General features: G+C 41.2%; 1 long non-coding RNA gene across 1 annotated transcript in view; it reads left to right on the forward strand.

The window, feature by feature from the left end:
* The window catches only part of LOC119926489, an 89,912-nt gene that overhangs the window by 36,729 nt on the left and 36,482 nt on the right, over positions 1-16,701 (forward strand). The window contains exon 2 of the long non-coding RNA XR_005450336.1: positions 1,925-2,031. This is a non-coding gene — a long non-coding RNA (uncharacterized LOC119926489). The remainder of the gene's footprint in view (positions 1-1,924; positions 2,032-16,701) is intronic.

Consider the following 16,701-nt stretch of genomic DNA (forward strand, 5'->3'; position numbering starts at 1 on the left):
CTTCAGCTTCTCCTCACAATCTAACTCTGAGTGTCTCAAAAAGCTAGGTTGGATCCTCCATTCCTTTAGGTCTACACTCATTATCATCTGTTAACATGGTCTACACTACTACTTCTGTGCAGATGATACCCAAATCGACATCTCCAGCTTTGAACACTCACCTGATCTCTTGTGTCTTCTTTATTCAGGAATTCTTTCCCGCTGGCACCTCAAATTCAATACATCCAAAATTCAATTCCTCATCCTTGTTTCTTAACCTTTTTTCTTCTTCTTAGCTTTCCCAACACTGTCGAGACCACCATTTTCTCTTTCCCAGAACCTCACAACCTTAGTCTCATCATTGATCTTCCAAGCTCAGGCTATCTCTAAATCCTTCCAGTTTGCCCATTAAAGTATTTAATGAATCTCTGCTTCCTCTCCATCCTTACTATCATTGCCCTGGTTCAAACCTTTCTCACCTCCCATGTAATTTTGGTGTTAGCCCCTTAGTACATTCCCAGCCCCATCTCAACTCCTCTGCCGCTTGAGTACATCCTCTCTCCTCATCAGCTTTTCATCTTATATAGAGCTGCACCTATCATCTAAGACACTATTTGCAACTCATCACCTCCACCCTCAAAAACCTCAAACCTACCCATTTCTTTTCACATAAAACAAAAACTCCAAACCACTTCCTTCAAGACTTTCCATCAGCAGCTCCTCTCTTACCTAGCTGCTCTCTTCTTCTGTTACACTCCAGTTCACACTCTTTATGCCTCCCAAACTAACCTTCTCTTACCCATTTTCTCCTTTATTGAAGTCACCTATCCTCCATCTTTCCCAAAGCTTGTCCCTCCCTATCTTCTAAGCCTCTCTAAAGCTTCCTCTTCTAATGATGATGATAGTAATAATAATAATAATAATGATGATACTATTTGTTAAGCACTTACTACGTGCCAAGGAGTGTTCTAAGTGCTGGGATAGATACAAGAAAATCAGGTCCCACATTGGGGCTCACAGTCTAAGGAGGGAGAACAGGTATTGAATCCCCATTTTACAGATGGGATAGCTGAGGCACAGAGAGGTAAAGTGATTTCCGCAAAGTCACACAGCAGGTATGTGGTGGAATCAGGATTAGAATCCAGATCTTCTGACTCTCAGGCTCAAGCTCTTTCCCCTAGGTCATATGCTGCTTACATTATTACTCCTCACCTCCAGAGTCATCTTCCATCATACTCATTTATGTTCTTCCTTCTTTATGTGCTATATATGAATTGATTTTCATTCAATTACTTTTGTTTTTTTTTAGCATGTGTATCTTTGCTTTTAATCTTTGACCTAATGTATATTAGAAAATTTGTTTTGATCATCTTTTCCATTAGGTTGTATACCCCTTGTGGGCAGGGACCCTGTCATTGATTTCTACAAATTAGATGCTCAGTAAACTGTGTTAATGATGATGAAGTCATCAAGACATGTGCTATACTCTCAGGTAGTTTAGAGTCTCTGAAGAATAAACCACATGGATCCTGATCAACTTCCATTGACTTAATTAAGAGTCCACCAGAGAACCTGAAAAGTTGGAACCGACAGGATCAAATCAACAAAACGATGTTGCTTGTGCCAAGATCTTCCTTTCATGTTCTTAACTCACAGAGGGGATATTTATGCTTATCATAAAGTTGTAAAAATTGAAGTGCTAAAATGGATTTATTGTCAGATATCAAAAACAATTAAGCCTTCCTTTGAAGGATCTCAATGTTTGAAGTGCTGAACTCTGGACGAAAACACGAATTAGAAACTAAGCCTTTGACAATGGAAAGACTGAGAGGAGAGTTGACAAGCCCTTAACAGGCACCACGAAACGTCAAAAATGATTTTTATCTAACATACTCAACTTGTCCAGAGCTTTCACATTAGCTCTTCTTTCTTTTGTCTTGTGCAGGAATTATGTCAGAATTGCCAACCATCAGGTAAAGAGAGCTGAAGGCAGTCCGACCAGAGTCTTAAGTCATTTCCACTGAAGTTGTTGAAGCACGTCATGAGATCAAGGTATGTCCCAGATACTAGTCAATCACACCATAAAATTAGGAAATTATTAACCAAGGCTCCATTTTGGAACTATGTGAAAGTGCATTTCATTGCTTAGAAATAAGGAATAGCACGCACGTATATGCAGAGAAGCTTTTCCATAATGAAAGGTGTTTACTGCCTTTTGATCCATACATCCCACGTCAACTTAATGATGTGGCACAAGGGTACTGAAACATACGTCAGGAGAGGCAGTCAGTTTCCAAAGCACCACCTGTCTCATCGTGGGAGTTCCATCAAGTGAACTGGAGCCACTGAATGCAACATAACCCTGGAATGACAGCTTCGTCTTTGTCTACTACATTTCCAAGGCAAACCTGCAGACCTTTCTGGGGTCTAACAAAGCGATATGGGTGAGAAAATAAATGAACTCCCTTTGAAACCTGGTGAAATATCTTAGCATTTTTCAAGCAGGACCCCAGGTAAATGATGCCTGCTAATAAGGCACACGACACTCTCAATTACGAGGATCATTATTCTGTGCCCTGTGTGCCACAATATATTCCCTGCAGGGTGCTTTTCATCTCATCAAGACTTTCCAAGCTCGTCTAGGGTTTCTGTATATGTAAAGCATATTTAAGGGGCCCCAAATCTACACTAATTAAAAACGCTTCATCAAGTGGTCAGACAGACTGGAACTGGAGGATTATAGGCAAGAGGGATAAAATGAAGGGTTGAAAGCTGTAATTTCTCTGTCTGTGGTAGCAGCAGAAGCAGCTGCAACAGACAGGCAAATTAAAGTTTCGACTGCTTAAGCTCGCTGTCTGGGAACAGCAGAATCACGCTTACTCTGCTGTTGAGATGCAATAGCTGCTGAGTCCACTGGTCTCTCCTTTTCACCCAGTGCAAGCCCTACAACCCCAAGACATTTTCTTTCCCCTGCTTTGCTTCACCACTTCTTGCTGTGGTTCCTCCCATCCCACCCCTTTTTGGTCCTGCTGAGTTAACAGTGATTCCCAGGCCCTGAGCACTGTTGCATGCTGGAAGCTGCCGGCAAACAAAGAGCACACTTTAAAACGAGATAAGATGAACTGAAAGGAGAGGGCATACTGTCAGGGATAGAGCTGACTTGGGATAGTTGGGTCATTTTTAGATTTTCAGTAATAAACCTCTCATGCAGAATATCTATGTACGTAAGGGGAGTCTGCTCTGTGAGCCAAACCAGTCCTTGGGTAAGAACTCTGCAATTAGATATTTTTAGTAGGAACCAACTACATACACTGTTGGAGGCCTTTAACTCTGCTAATGTGCGCAGTGAATTGTGGAAGTGGTTTTTAGAGGGAATTTTTAGAGGGAATTTAGTCTAAAACAAAGGACCTTATTTTTAGTGTGTTTAGTCTCTGTCATTCTGTGGTTGACAGAGAATTTAGATTCTTCTCATGCAATCAATCATCTGGTATTTATTGAGTGCCTACTGGTTGGAGAGTGCAACAGATTTGGTAGACATGATTTCTGCTTTTGAGGAGTTCAGAATTGAAGAAAATATGCACTGATTTTCTAGCAATTTGATTAAAATTGCAAATTGATATATGCCTTAAATTAAATTGTAGCTTACTTTACCATTTATACAGCTTCACATCTGAAAAAATATGTATTTTGAAATTATTTCTGACATGTATAATGCAGAGCACCATAAATAAATAATGGGGAAAGATACACAGATTTTAAATCAGTTATAATCCCTCCAGAATGTTAGCCTGTTACAGGCAGGGAGTGTTTTTGCTAAGACTGTTGTATTGTTCTCTCCCGACTGCTTAGTACAGTGCTCTGCATACAGTAAGCACTCAATAAATATCATTGATTAATATAACCCCTGGTCCCAAAAGGATTGCCCATCTAAAAGGAGGAGGAGAAGAGAGATAAGCACACTCTTACAAATATAGACACATGAATATTGTTTATTTTAAAGTCCCTGTGGTCAGGAACTCTGTTTTGCTCCTCTTGTACTTTCCCAAAGGCTTAATATAGGGTTCTGCACTCAGGAAGAGTTCAATAAACAACACTGATTGATTAATCTATAAGCACAGCTCTAGTCTAATTGTTCTATCAATTTTACTCAGTTGTCTGGAATATTGAGTAACAAAGCAGGCATTACAGATTGTGGGCTAAAAGGTCAGGTAGAAATGGAATAGAAGAAAGAGTAATAAGAACAAGGGAAATGCCATTTCTGAGATTTGTAACACATCTCGAAATGTCAGTAGTGGCCCAGTCTAGAGCCAGTATGATCTCCCAGAATGAGGTGATGTTGATTCTAGTCCCATTTCTGCCACTGACCTGCTGAGTAACCTTAAGTAAGTCATTTTACTTCTCTGGAACAAGGTTTCCTAATCTTTAAAATGGGAATCACAGTAGCTGTCTCTTCCCACCCCACAGGATGGTGTAAAGTTAAAATGAATCAAGGAATGTGAAAGTGCTTCAGGAAAACCAAAGCCATGTACGAATTAAAGATTTATCATTTGAAGTAAGGAAATTTGGGGGAATATTCAGCTTTTCTTTACACTTTACCATGAAAATACTTCCATAGGCACAATAGCAATTGCTCAATCAGTAGTACTTTTTGAGTACCTAGAGAACGATCGCAGATGGGGTGGGGCGTTCCGGAAGAGATGTGTCTGTGGAGTCGCCATGGATGGGAAATGACTCGACAGCATAAAACAAGACCGTGTGCAAAGCTCTATTCTAAGGACTTGGGAGACTAAAATAGAATTAGACTTGGGAGACTGCAATATAACAGGGTAGATAAACATGTTCCCAGTGCACAGTGAACTTACAGACTAGAAGAGGAGGTTTCCTTTTGAACTGTAGACATGGACACAGGTGATATGGAGAAAGATATACCCAGGGTAGATTGGCACGAACAGTAAGTTCTCATATGCCTCAAAATATTCAGTTGTTTATTGCCGCTTATTCGTTTTGATCTCCCTCTTATTTGCTGCTGTTGAGATTTAGAAGAGTCAGTTTTTTAAAATAGTATTAGTTAAGCACTTATTGTGCATCAGACACTGTTCTAAGCACTGGGGTAGATGTAAGTTAATCAGGCAGGTTAGAATTCCTGCCCCACATGGGGCTCACAATCTAAGTAGGAGGGAGAACAGGTATTGGATCTCCAAGAACAGTGCTTGGCACAGAGTAAGTGCTTAACAAATACCATCATTATTATTGTGCAGTTGAGCAAACTGTGGCACAGAGAAGTGAAGTGATTTACCCAAGGTCACACTGCAAGTATGTGGTGCAGCCAGGATTAGAACCCAAATCCACTGGCCCTCAGGCCTGGGCTTTATCCTCTGTGCCATGTTGCTAGCATGACAAGCACACAAACTAATGTGACAGCTATTTGAAGACTGATGAACGGGCAAATTCTGGAGCAGTGGAGAAAGAACTGATAGGTTTTGGTAATAGGCTGCATAGAGGGATGGAAGGGAGGGAGATGTCAAGGATAATCCCAAATTTAAAGATTTGATAGATAGGGAAGATGATAAGAAAGTCAGCTCATGGTAAGGATTTGGGAGAGAAAAATGAAGGAGTTCAGTTTTGAATATACTGAGCTTAACATGCTAGAAGTCTATCAAGGTTGAGTTGTTCAAGGGGCAGGACTCAATGCAAGATTACAGAGAAGGAGAGTTTGGGGCTAGCTGGGTAGAGCTGAAAGGGATCCACATAGAGGTGAAAGTTAAAGTCACGGGCTCTGATGAGCTCTTTGCTATAGCTAAATCTTACTTAGCATGTAATAATTACATGCTAATAATTACTTAGCATGTAATATTAATAATAACTGTGGTATTTGTGAAGCACTTACTATGTGCCAAGCACTATACTAAGTGCTGATGGAGGACTACAAGCAAATTGGGTAGCGATGAGGAGTATGAAGAAGCAATGCAATGCAGTTGCTTCCCAGTAAATCCCCTCAAAAAGCCTACAGCTTCCTTCCTTGCTGGAGCAAGGACAAGTCGGGGAGGGTGAACAGGGACAGGAGAGGGTGTGCAATCTAGACCCAGACTCTAGCTTGAGGAAAACTATGGTTAAATGGGGTCCTTGGGGAGTTGGTTGGGCTCGGCTCCCAACCAGTAAGGGGAAAGGAGAATCTTTCTGGTAGCATTCCTTCTGCTTACCTATCAATCCCTGAAAAAAATCCTGACAGCACCCTGATCCACCTTGCTTCCTCCCCCTCTTCGCTACCAGTGTCAAAGTCGAATCTTAATACCCTTGAGAAAGGGAATAATCACTTTGTAAAGCTGCTTCTGAAATAGTCTTGGAGGAAATTGCCAGAAATGAAGATCTCTGTCAAAGTCAGATTGGCACCATGGTACTTTCTGCCATGGCTATGGGGATCCTTGTGGACCTCTCATGAGAGTCCCTTGAAGATCAATAAGCTATGGATCACAATACCTCTCCAGCTAATATCACCCCTGAGTAATGAAGTCAGCTCTGCCTATGCTAGCTTGGCTGTCTGCATTGTGGCCAAAAGACATTTTGGCTGGAATTCTCCTTTTGGTTGCCATCTTAGACCTGGAAAGAATAACATTAGGATAGTGTATGCAACTCCGTTACACAATTAAACTCTGTTAGGAATTAAAAATGAACACATTTTCAATTCAATTTAGATGAGCACCTACCCAGACGAATCATATATAGTTAGAATGAAGATTTGACACTATCAACATTTGACGATCATTTCTCTGTCTAAATTTTGATTTTTTTTTCTTCAGGATCCAGAGTGATAGTTCCTCTAGCCAACCAGCTAGAGTGGTATAGAACCATTCCTTGGCTAAGGTCACAACAGGCTCCTGAGGGAACGGCACACAGGCTATAAACCCAGTTGAGAAATATAATTGAACCATTATTTAGAACAAGCATACTTTGACAAGAAGCTATTCTGTTCTCTCATCGTATCAACCACTTTTGAGTTATAAAGGAGTTAGCAGAGAAAAATAAGGGCCTTGTTAAAAGTGGTCATCTGTATAGAGAGAATGGCAGCTCTCCTTAAAGTAAAAAAAATTATAATTCCCAGATTCCTGGAAGGGAAAGGTGGGTTGTACAGGCTCAACAAATGTTGACTCAGTTCAGATTAGTTCTACCTTTGCCAGTGCGTTTGTGTGACATCTTTAACTTATGGCTGAACTTGTTTATTTTCATTGATTTCTTATCTTAATATTGCATATCACTACCTCCAGCTACTGAGTTTGCTAGTTTCCCATAGGGTACCCCACCTATCAATCTCATGTTTCACACTTGTCAGTGACAAGAGTAGATGAGGGCCTCTGCTGATTGCTGTTTGTAAGGAAACAGCATGTTTTAAGGAAACAACAGCTTCCAGGGAGCTGAGGCAAGAGGCCTCCTGACATAGCCTTATTGTAAGAATATCCCAAAGTTCGCAAATACTTCAGCTGATCAATTGCTGTTGAGAAGAAGGAAGTGCTCAGGCATTAAATTATGGGAGCGAATGAGGTAAGCTCATCTCTCTAGACTTTAAGTTTGTTGTAGGCAGGGAATGTGTCTGCTTATTATGTTTTACTCTCCCAAGCACTTAATACAGTGTTCTGCACACAGTAAGCACTCAATAAATACGACTAAATGAATGAATGAATGAGGCCTGGGTCCCTATCGAGCCTGATTCTACTGTCAGGGACTCCCTTCCTTCCCCTCCTTTGAAGCAGCAGGGCACAATCCTATAGTTCACCACTATAGTGGGCAACGGGCTGATGGTGGCAGCAGGGTGAGTGTAGGCTATGCCCAGAGCAGAGGGTTCAGGCTTTGGTCTGGCTTCAGCTTGCCCTCTGTTGAAGTTTTCATTCAGCTTCAAACTGATATGATCTAGGCCATAGGGTCAGCAAGTGATCTAGGCCATGGATTTTATAGTATCCCATGAAATAGTTTATGAGTGTCCAAAGAGGTAGCTTTCAATTTTACATTTTAACCAATCTGTTTAAATGTCTAACCTTTATTGAGTTGGCATCACCAGTTAGGGCTGACTCTGTAGGTTAGGAGAAGGGCATCCTGGCCCTCAGAAATGGAGCTGTCAGGATAATGGGAAGAAAAGAATTATCCTTCCACTATACTCTTCCACCAAAGAGTTGAGTACTGAGTACCAGAGAGAGAGTGTGGAGAACACTCCTTGTCACCTCTGACTATAACCTCACTGAGGGCAGAACTATGTCTCTTACTTCCATTCTACTCTCCTAAGTCTTAGTAGAAGTCATGGGTTCAAATCCCAGCTCCGCCAATTGTCAGCTGTGTGACCTTGGGCAAGTCACTTCAGTTCTCTGTGCTTCATTTCCCTCATCTGTAAAATGGGGACTAAGACTTTGAGCCCCATGTGGGACAACCTGATCACTTTGTATCCTCCCCAGTGCTTAGAACAGTGCTTTGCACATAGTAAGCGCTTAACAAATACCATCATTATTATTACTAGAGTGCTGTTCCCAGAGTAGGTTCTGAATAAATACTATTGATTAGTTGATTCCACTTTCCACTACTGGGGGGTGGGGAAGGGGGGTTGGTGGGGGAGAGAGAGAGAGTATTAGTTGCTCTTATTCTAAGAGAATGGATTTTGGATCGCACAGGTAAGGATTTTGCTGAACTGGAGCTGATCTATGCCCTGCAGGCTGGAGACTACTTTTCTTTTTGCTTTGAGTACCAGTATTCAGGTTTACTGTCCTCCTGCAGGGCAGATGAGTTTAAGTTTGTCCTTCTCAATAGCATTAATGCAAGCTATGCATGAAATTCCTCCATGGACCAGGCAGAGAATGGGTCCATTGTGTCTGTTCTTCTGAAGGGAATGAACCAACCATATCTCAAAAGCACATTCCATAGCTAAAATATTTACTATACTAATGCCAGTTTTCAGGGAGTAAAGAATGTTAGTTTTATATTTTTGTTTCATTTCTAAAGCCTGGAAAGCGTGACTCTATCAAATGAGGCAGATAATTAATTTGCTTTTGATTAGAGATATAAAAAAGTTTTCTCAGACAAGGATGAATTATATTAGTGTGCTTTTAGGTTATTTTGGGGTGGTATTTACTGCAGAAGAAAAAACATTATTGACAGAAGGCTATTTCATAACCCCTCAACGAAGCTGAGAAATTAGAGCTGGGAACATTGTATCTCCCATTAGGCTCATTTGCAAAAATTGGCTCCTTTGATGTGGGAAAAATGCCAAAGAGTAGATGAAGAACATACTGAGCTTGAGTAGGAAGGCCAGCAGGAGTGCTTAAAGCTATGGGGTGGTCCGCTATGAGTTCACCTGGGGTTAAGGGGAGAGTGGTTGGTTAGATCTCATTCCCATTTCGAATATTTTCAGAGATTCATTCATTCATTCAATCAATTGTATTTATTGGGCACTTACTGTGTGCAGAGCACTGTACTAAGCACTTGGGAGAGTACACTATAACACTAAACAGGCACATTTCTTGGCCACAACGAGCTTACAGTCTAGAAGAGCCTATCTCGCTGCCAACCCCCCGGGGGAATCAATCAATCAATCAATGGTATTTATTGAGTGCTTACTGTGCACAGCACTGTACTAAGCTTTCGGGCGAGTAAAATAAATCAGGCAAATTCCTTGGCCACAACGAGCTTACAGTCTGGAGAGGCCTATCCCAGAGATGTCTGCCTGGTCCACCCCAGGGGGCTGGGTTTTGGTAGTGATTCTTTTTGGTGGTGATTCTGTTCTCTGCTCTGCTCCCTCCCATCTTTTGGCAACTTCAGAATAGTCAGAAATCCAAGGACTCCAGGAACAAGAGCCACTCTGGGGCCATCTCTGGACAAAGAGTAGGGTCTACTGCATGAAGCAGCCCTCTTGCAGGCCCAGGAAATTTGAGCTATTCTAAGTAAAACCAAGTGTGGAGGGCACCCTGGACAATGGACTGTCATCCCAGTGCAAACTCATTCTTCATGTCTTTCTCCTTGGCTTGACTATGTTCCTTGCAGGCAGGAATCCAGTCTACCAACTGTTATGTGCTCTCCCAAATGCTTAGTCCAGTGCTCGGCACAAAATAAGCACTCATAAATACCATTCATTAATTGATCGATGCAAGGTTTCCGTTTCAAGAAAAGGCTTAACTGACTGATTTCAGGCAGTCTTAGCTGTGTCCATTTAAGCATCACCCGGAGAACACGCAATAAAAGTAGAAGTCATAGTTCTATCTTTGAGGAGCCTTTAAAGCATTGGCAGTAAGCTGACATTTTTTTGGAAAGGTATTTCAGTTGTGAAGTAGTGAAATTCTAGCTTGGCAAATCCAACAACTTTCTGTGAAAGGAATAAGTCAGGATAAAAGAAAAAGCCAATATCCAGATAGGATGTTACTTGTCAAGTTGACTTTTAGGAAAATATGTGCCCGAGGAGGAAAATAAATGTGAAGTTGAATGAGTTGCTTCCACGATATCCTTCAAGTTCTGAGACCCATTTGAGAACTGTAATTCCATCATTAATTTGAGAAATAGCGGCTGAATCCGAAGGAGATTTTTGGGGTTCCATTACAGGGTGGAAGAAAAATGTGGCCCATAGCGTAGAGGTTTAGTACAGTTTGCTCTTGGATCAATTAATCAGGGACATTTATTAATTCAATCGTATTTATTGAGTGCTCTGTGCAGAACAGTACTGTATGCAGAAGATTGTACTAAGTGAGCACTTTGGAGAGTATACAACAGAGTTAGAAGACATGAATCCTGCTCTCAAGGAGTATAAAATCTAGAGGGGGAGTTGGGCAATGAAATAGCATTACAGACAGGCAGACAGGAGGAAGCATCATTCACTGTCACTGCCATTTAGTAGCTGTGTGATGTTGGGCAAGTGACTTAACTTCTCTGTGCCTCTGTTACTTCATCTCTAAAATGCGGATGAAGACCGTGAGCCCTACGTGGGACAACCTGATTACCTTGTATCCACCCCAGTGCTTACAACAGTGCTTGGCATAAAGAAAGCACTTAACAAATACCATCATTGTTATTCAGAAGTAGAACTGAAGGAGATTGTCTCTTCATCACTAGATGCACTGACATCTGAGAGAGATGTTGGGTGGTCATTTCCTTTGCCCCGAGATGGGAGTTATGTCTATGGGTTCAGAGTGAGAGCAGCAAACTCACGGCATGTGTGGCTGGTAAGATTGTGGAAATCTGACTTGGAGAAGGAATGTTATCTCCCATGCTTTAAAAGGCTTCTTTTTATTTTGCAACGTTATGAGTAGCGCTATTGAATTACTCAAATTCTGTGTGATTTAAATGAAGCTGGGGCCACACCTTGCAATAAATAACGGGGTATGCAATGAAGATGAAAGGGAGAATGGGTGGGTAAGATCATATCACTCCTAATTGACTGGAGAGTCATAACGTATTTTTAATGGAAACTATTTTAAATGTAACATAAACTAAATTTTCCTTGAAAGGTTTTAACTTGATGGACTATGACACACTTCTTTAAATACAGTGGTAATAATGAACAATAATAGTAAAAATAATTATGATATTTCATTCACTCAATCATATTTACTGAGCCCTGTGTGCAGAGGACTGTACTAAGCACTTGGAAATTACAATTCAGCAACAGAGAGAGACAGTCCCTTCCCACAGTGGACTCCCAGTCTAGAAGGGGGGAAGCACTTTAGCATTTACTATGTGCCAGGTTCTGTACTAAGCGCTGGGGTGGATATAAGCAAATTGGTTTGGACAAAGTCTCTGCCCCAGATGGGGCTCACAGTCTGGCTCCCCGTTTTACAGGTGAGATAACTGAGGCACAGAGAAGTGAAGTGACTTGCCCAAGGTCACACAGCAGACCAGTGGCGGAGCCAGGATTAGAACCGGCCTCCTTACCTATCCACTAAGCATTCATTCATTCATTCAATCGTATTTACTGAGCGCTTACTGTGTGCAGAGCACTGGACTAAGCGCTTGGGAAGCACAAGTTGGCAACATATAGAGACGGTCCCTACCCAACAGCGGGCTCACAGTCTAGAAGGGGGAGACAGACAACCAAACAAAACATATTAACAAAATAAAATAAATAGAATAAATATGTACAAGTAAAATAGAGTAATAAATATGTACAAACACACACACACACACACACACACATATATATATATACAGATAATTTAACCTTTGATTCCTATAAATTGGAATGTGCTACCATATTTTTGTGTATATAATTCCCTTATATACAGGTATATACATATATACGCATGTGCAGTGTGTGATACTGAGCACTAGGAGAGTATACAGAGATGGGAATTGGACCTGGCCCCTGTTCCTTGGAGGGCTCACAATCAGTGAGGGATTCACAATCTACAAAGCAAATGTTTTGGATTGCTACAGGATAATCTTAAGATCTGTTTTCATTCATTTGAGGCTTATGACTGTTTACTGACTATTTTAGACTATATGAGGGACTTTCCAAAAGTATATTAGTTTGATTAGGAATCATTGACTACTGAAAAAATGTGGATCTGCAAAGCTACTGGAAAGAAAGTGGGTGTTTATTAAAAAAAAGGTGCTGTTTTCGGTTCCGACAAATGAAGTAGTACAGGCTTGGCTCATATTGCGCCCATCAATCAGTAGTATTTATTGAGGGTTTACTCTGTGCGGAGCACTGTATTAAGCATTTGGGAGAATGCATCAGATTTTGTAGACATGATCCCAGCCCTGAAGGACCTTACACCCTAAAGTTGGGGGACAAAAGCTGAAATAAATTGCAGGTAGGAAGAAAGCAACAGAGTTTAAAGATGCATACGTAAGTCCTGCAGAAGGAGGACAACAGGGTAGAAAAGGTAGTACTTACTTGGTAGAGAAGCAGCGTGGCTCAGTGGAAAGAGCCGGGCTTTGGAGTCAGAGGTCATGGGTTCAATTCCTGGCTCTGCCAATTGTCAGCTGTGTGACTTTGGGCAAGTCACTTCACTTCTCTGTGCCTCAGTTCCCTCATCTGTAAAATGGGGATCAAGACTGTGAGCCCCCCGTGGGACAACCTGACCACCTTGTAACCTCCCCAGCACTTAGAACAGTGCTTTGCACATAGTAAGCACTTAATAAATGCCATCATTATTATTATTATTATGCAGAAGTGCTTGAAGTGGAAGTAGTAGGGGGATCAGTTGAGAAGATGAAAGAATAATCAAGAATCCTGGATCTTAGAGCCTGGTAACAGTCACTCCCAGCAGTCTTATCCTTTCTTCTTCCTCAGCCTTTTTTCCTTTTCTCTTTGCTACCAGCACTTTTTTTAAAAATGGGAATTTGTTAAGCACTTTTGTCACAAGCAATGCTCTAAACACTGGGGGTAGCTACAAGCTAATCAGGTCCGACACAGTCCTTATCTCACATGGGGCTCACAGTCTTAGTAGGAGGGAGAACGGGCATTGAATTCCCCATTTTACTGTTGAGGAAAAAGACCCAAAGAAGTTAAATGACTTGCTCAAGGTCACACAGCAAACACGTGACAGAGCCTGGATCAGAACCAGATCCTCTGACTCTCAGGCCCCTGATCCTTCCGCTAAGCCACACTGCTTCTTCAGTTGTATATATAGAACTGGTTTATCATCAACTAAAAGGCAAAGCCAATTTCCGACATTCCGCTGCACTCATCTCTTTTCAATGAGGTGCTCAAAGAACCAGCTCTGCATTCTGTCAACAAGGAGCTTGGCTTGACATAAGAAATGATCGTTAAAAGATGGATTGCTGACTGAAAGAATCATAGTCAATTCCAGGATGTCCTGCAAACTTCAGAATTATTTCATTCATTCACAGTATTTATTAAGCACTTACTGTGTGCAGAGCACTGTACTAAGCACTTGGGAAAACACAATACAGCAATAAACAGTGACATTCCCTGCCCACAACAAACTCACAGGGTACCCTTTATTTGGGCAGTGAGGTCCTGAAATGCCTCTTATAATCTGAGTCTTCCATTCAAGTTCTGACAGGACCTTACTCATGCATTTTGGCCTTTAAAAATTCCCCTAATGATTAGTATTATTAAGGAGGAAATTATATCTTGCTAAATCAAATGAATTCCCTTAGACTTTCCTTGGATCACCATCAGATGGATGCTATCTTAACTTAGATAACTGGATGTGTGTGAAAATACCAGGAATGTACTTTCTTATTACCCCTTGACACTCGGTTCCTTTCCTGTGGAGCCTAGAAATTATCAATCCCTCTGATTAGTATGTCAATATAATACACTAAATGGGCTAGGCTGGAGATTCAATTTTAAAACTATTTAAACTACTCTTCTCCCATAGCACTAATCTACTGGGCAAGTTACAATGTCTTTCCTACTGAGAAACTGAAGAATCTCATCAATAGAATATACTTTATATATCCACACCATTAGCAATAGAAAATACCTCATGCAGTGGTTTGCTTGTAGATTGCATTCAGTCATTACAACATGGTACATGTTCTTCCTGGAAACATGCCCCTCTCCATCCAACATCTGGAAGCTCACTGCTTCTACAGCATCTGGAGTCCAGTCACAAATCAGCAAACGATTCTCTCTGGAGAATTCCCTGGCTGGAACAGGAGGAATAGAAGCAGCCATTTTGATCATTACACAAAATATGGTAGCACGTTCCAATTTATAGGAATCAAAGGTTAAAGCAGTGAAGATTTGAGGGATCGAAACAGAGTTATGTTTATAGTGTTTAATATATTTACGTATAACAGATCCTTTCTATTCAGAAATAGTTTCAATGTAAATGTAACTTACTAATTAATCAGGATTGTACAGCTTGGGATTTCTTGTCTTTTATGGCCACAGTACTTTCATGACCTCATCTTCTGCAGTCATTTGCTTAAATGAATAACTCGGAAAATGCTTATTCAAAATGGGTTGAAGTCTGAATTGTGATTTAGAGTAGGTGATTTTATCAATTCAGAGTCAAATTACTTCAGGGATCATCGATCCCTGCGTTTTCCCACCTCTCCTTAAGCTACAGAGCTTTCAGATATTTATTTGATTTGTTGGGTCTTTAGCATAAAATAATGAATATGAAGAAAGAGATTAGTCAACTGGGTTTTTGGCCCCTTGAATGTTTCCAACAAGTTTGGAAAGACTCCGGATTTGAAGACCCTTCAGATTTATGCCACAGTTTATGAACTGCTGATGGAGCGATGTGGTAAGAGCATCCAGCCTTCTCTGTGAGAGCTGCAGTGTTGGATATTTCAAGCTCCTCTCACCACACAAACTATGCTATATACTGTGACTCCCATGATGAAGGCTGGAAAACGGGCTTGTGCAAAATTCCTGGCCAGACAGAGTCCAGAGCAACAAAGCCAAAAAGGGAACAATCCATCCCAAGCATGGTGGACCACACTCATTTATTTGAGAGACACGCTTTTCGTGTCTCTGTCTTTTGTATTTTTGTTGTCCTTTTTTTAATCATCTGTCATAAACCCTCTTCTATTGAAGCACTGTGGCCTAGTGGATGTAGCTCACGCCTGGGAGTCGGAAGGACCTGAGTTCTAATCCCAGCCCTGCCACATGTCTGCTGAGTGACCTTGGATAAGTCACTCAACTTCTCTGTGCCTCAGTTACCTCATCTGTAAAACGGGGATTAAGACTGAGAGCTCCATGTGGACTGGGATCCAACCTGATTAACTTGTATCACCCCAGTGCTTGACACATAGCTTATATACCATCATTATTATTATTATAACACCCCACCCCAATTTTATTCTGAGATGGTGAGCCCCTAGGTATCCAGGGACCATGTCTACATCACATTTGTATTCCTTTCTCAGTGTTTAATACAGTACTCTGCACAAAGTGAGCTCTTGATATTATTACTACTGAAGTTCATTTAGGGAAAATTCTTGGTGCCTATGAACATTTAAGCTTAAAACCAAGAAAGGATTTCCCAAAGGCAACATTTACCTGCTGTGGCAACTAGGCAAGATGCAATAATCTACTGTTGAGGAAAAGAGCCAGGATAAAGTTCGCTGTCTTTGGTTGGATTTCCAAAGCTCCAAGAAATAGTGAAGCTGTTACAAAAACCTCCCACAACACTTCCCTATAAAGAAAATTGAAATGAGTTTACAGCTAACAAAGTGTTCAGACTTCATGAGGCTTTTAGTTACAAAGAACTCTGTATCTGGAAATAATCAACTCAAATTTGGTAAAGCATTTCAGCACACACTTTGCTAAGGTGAATGGAATGGGCTAGCTTCCAGAGACAAACGCATGCAGATGTATGACCTAACTCTATCAGTATTTACCAGTGTTTTACCTTTTTGAAGGGGAAATATCGACACTATTCCTCCCTCTTGTCTCTCTCTCTCTGTTGGCTTCTTGCTCACACACTCCCTCCTTCCTGGAATTTGTTCCCACTTCATATATCACTTTCCCCATTTTCAAAGCCCTAACTAAACATTAATAATGATAGGAATGGTGGTATTTGGAAGTGCTAATTGTGCTTATTCTCTGTGTCACCCTTGCACTTGGGCCTTCTAGACTGTTCTCCCCCTTCTAGACTGTGAGCCCGTTGTTGGGTAGGTACCACCTCTACCTGTTGCCGATTTGTACTTCCCAAGCTCTTAGTACAGTGCTCTGCACACAGTAAGTGCTCAGTAAATATGATTGAATGAATGAATGAATTTGTGTGCTTTATTTACCCACCCTCAGCCCCGCAGCACTTACGTACATATCAA

This window comes from Tachyglossus aculeatus, chromosome 4 (genome assembly GCF_015852505.1).
Source record: "Tachyglossus aculeatus isolate mTacAcu1 chromosome 4, mTacAcu1.pri, whole genome shotgun sequence".
Lineage (NCBI taxonomy): Eukaryota > Metazoa > Chordata > Mammalia > Monotremata > Tachyglossidae > Tachyglossus > Tachyglossus aculeatus.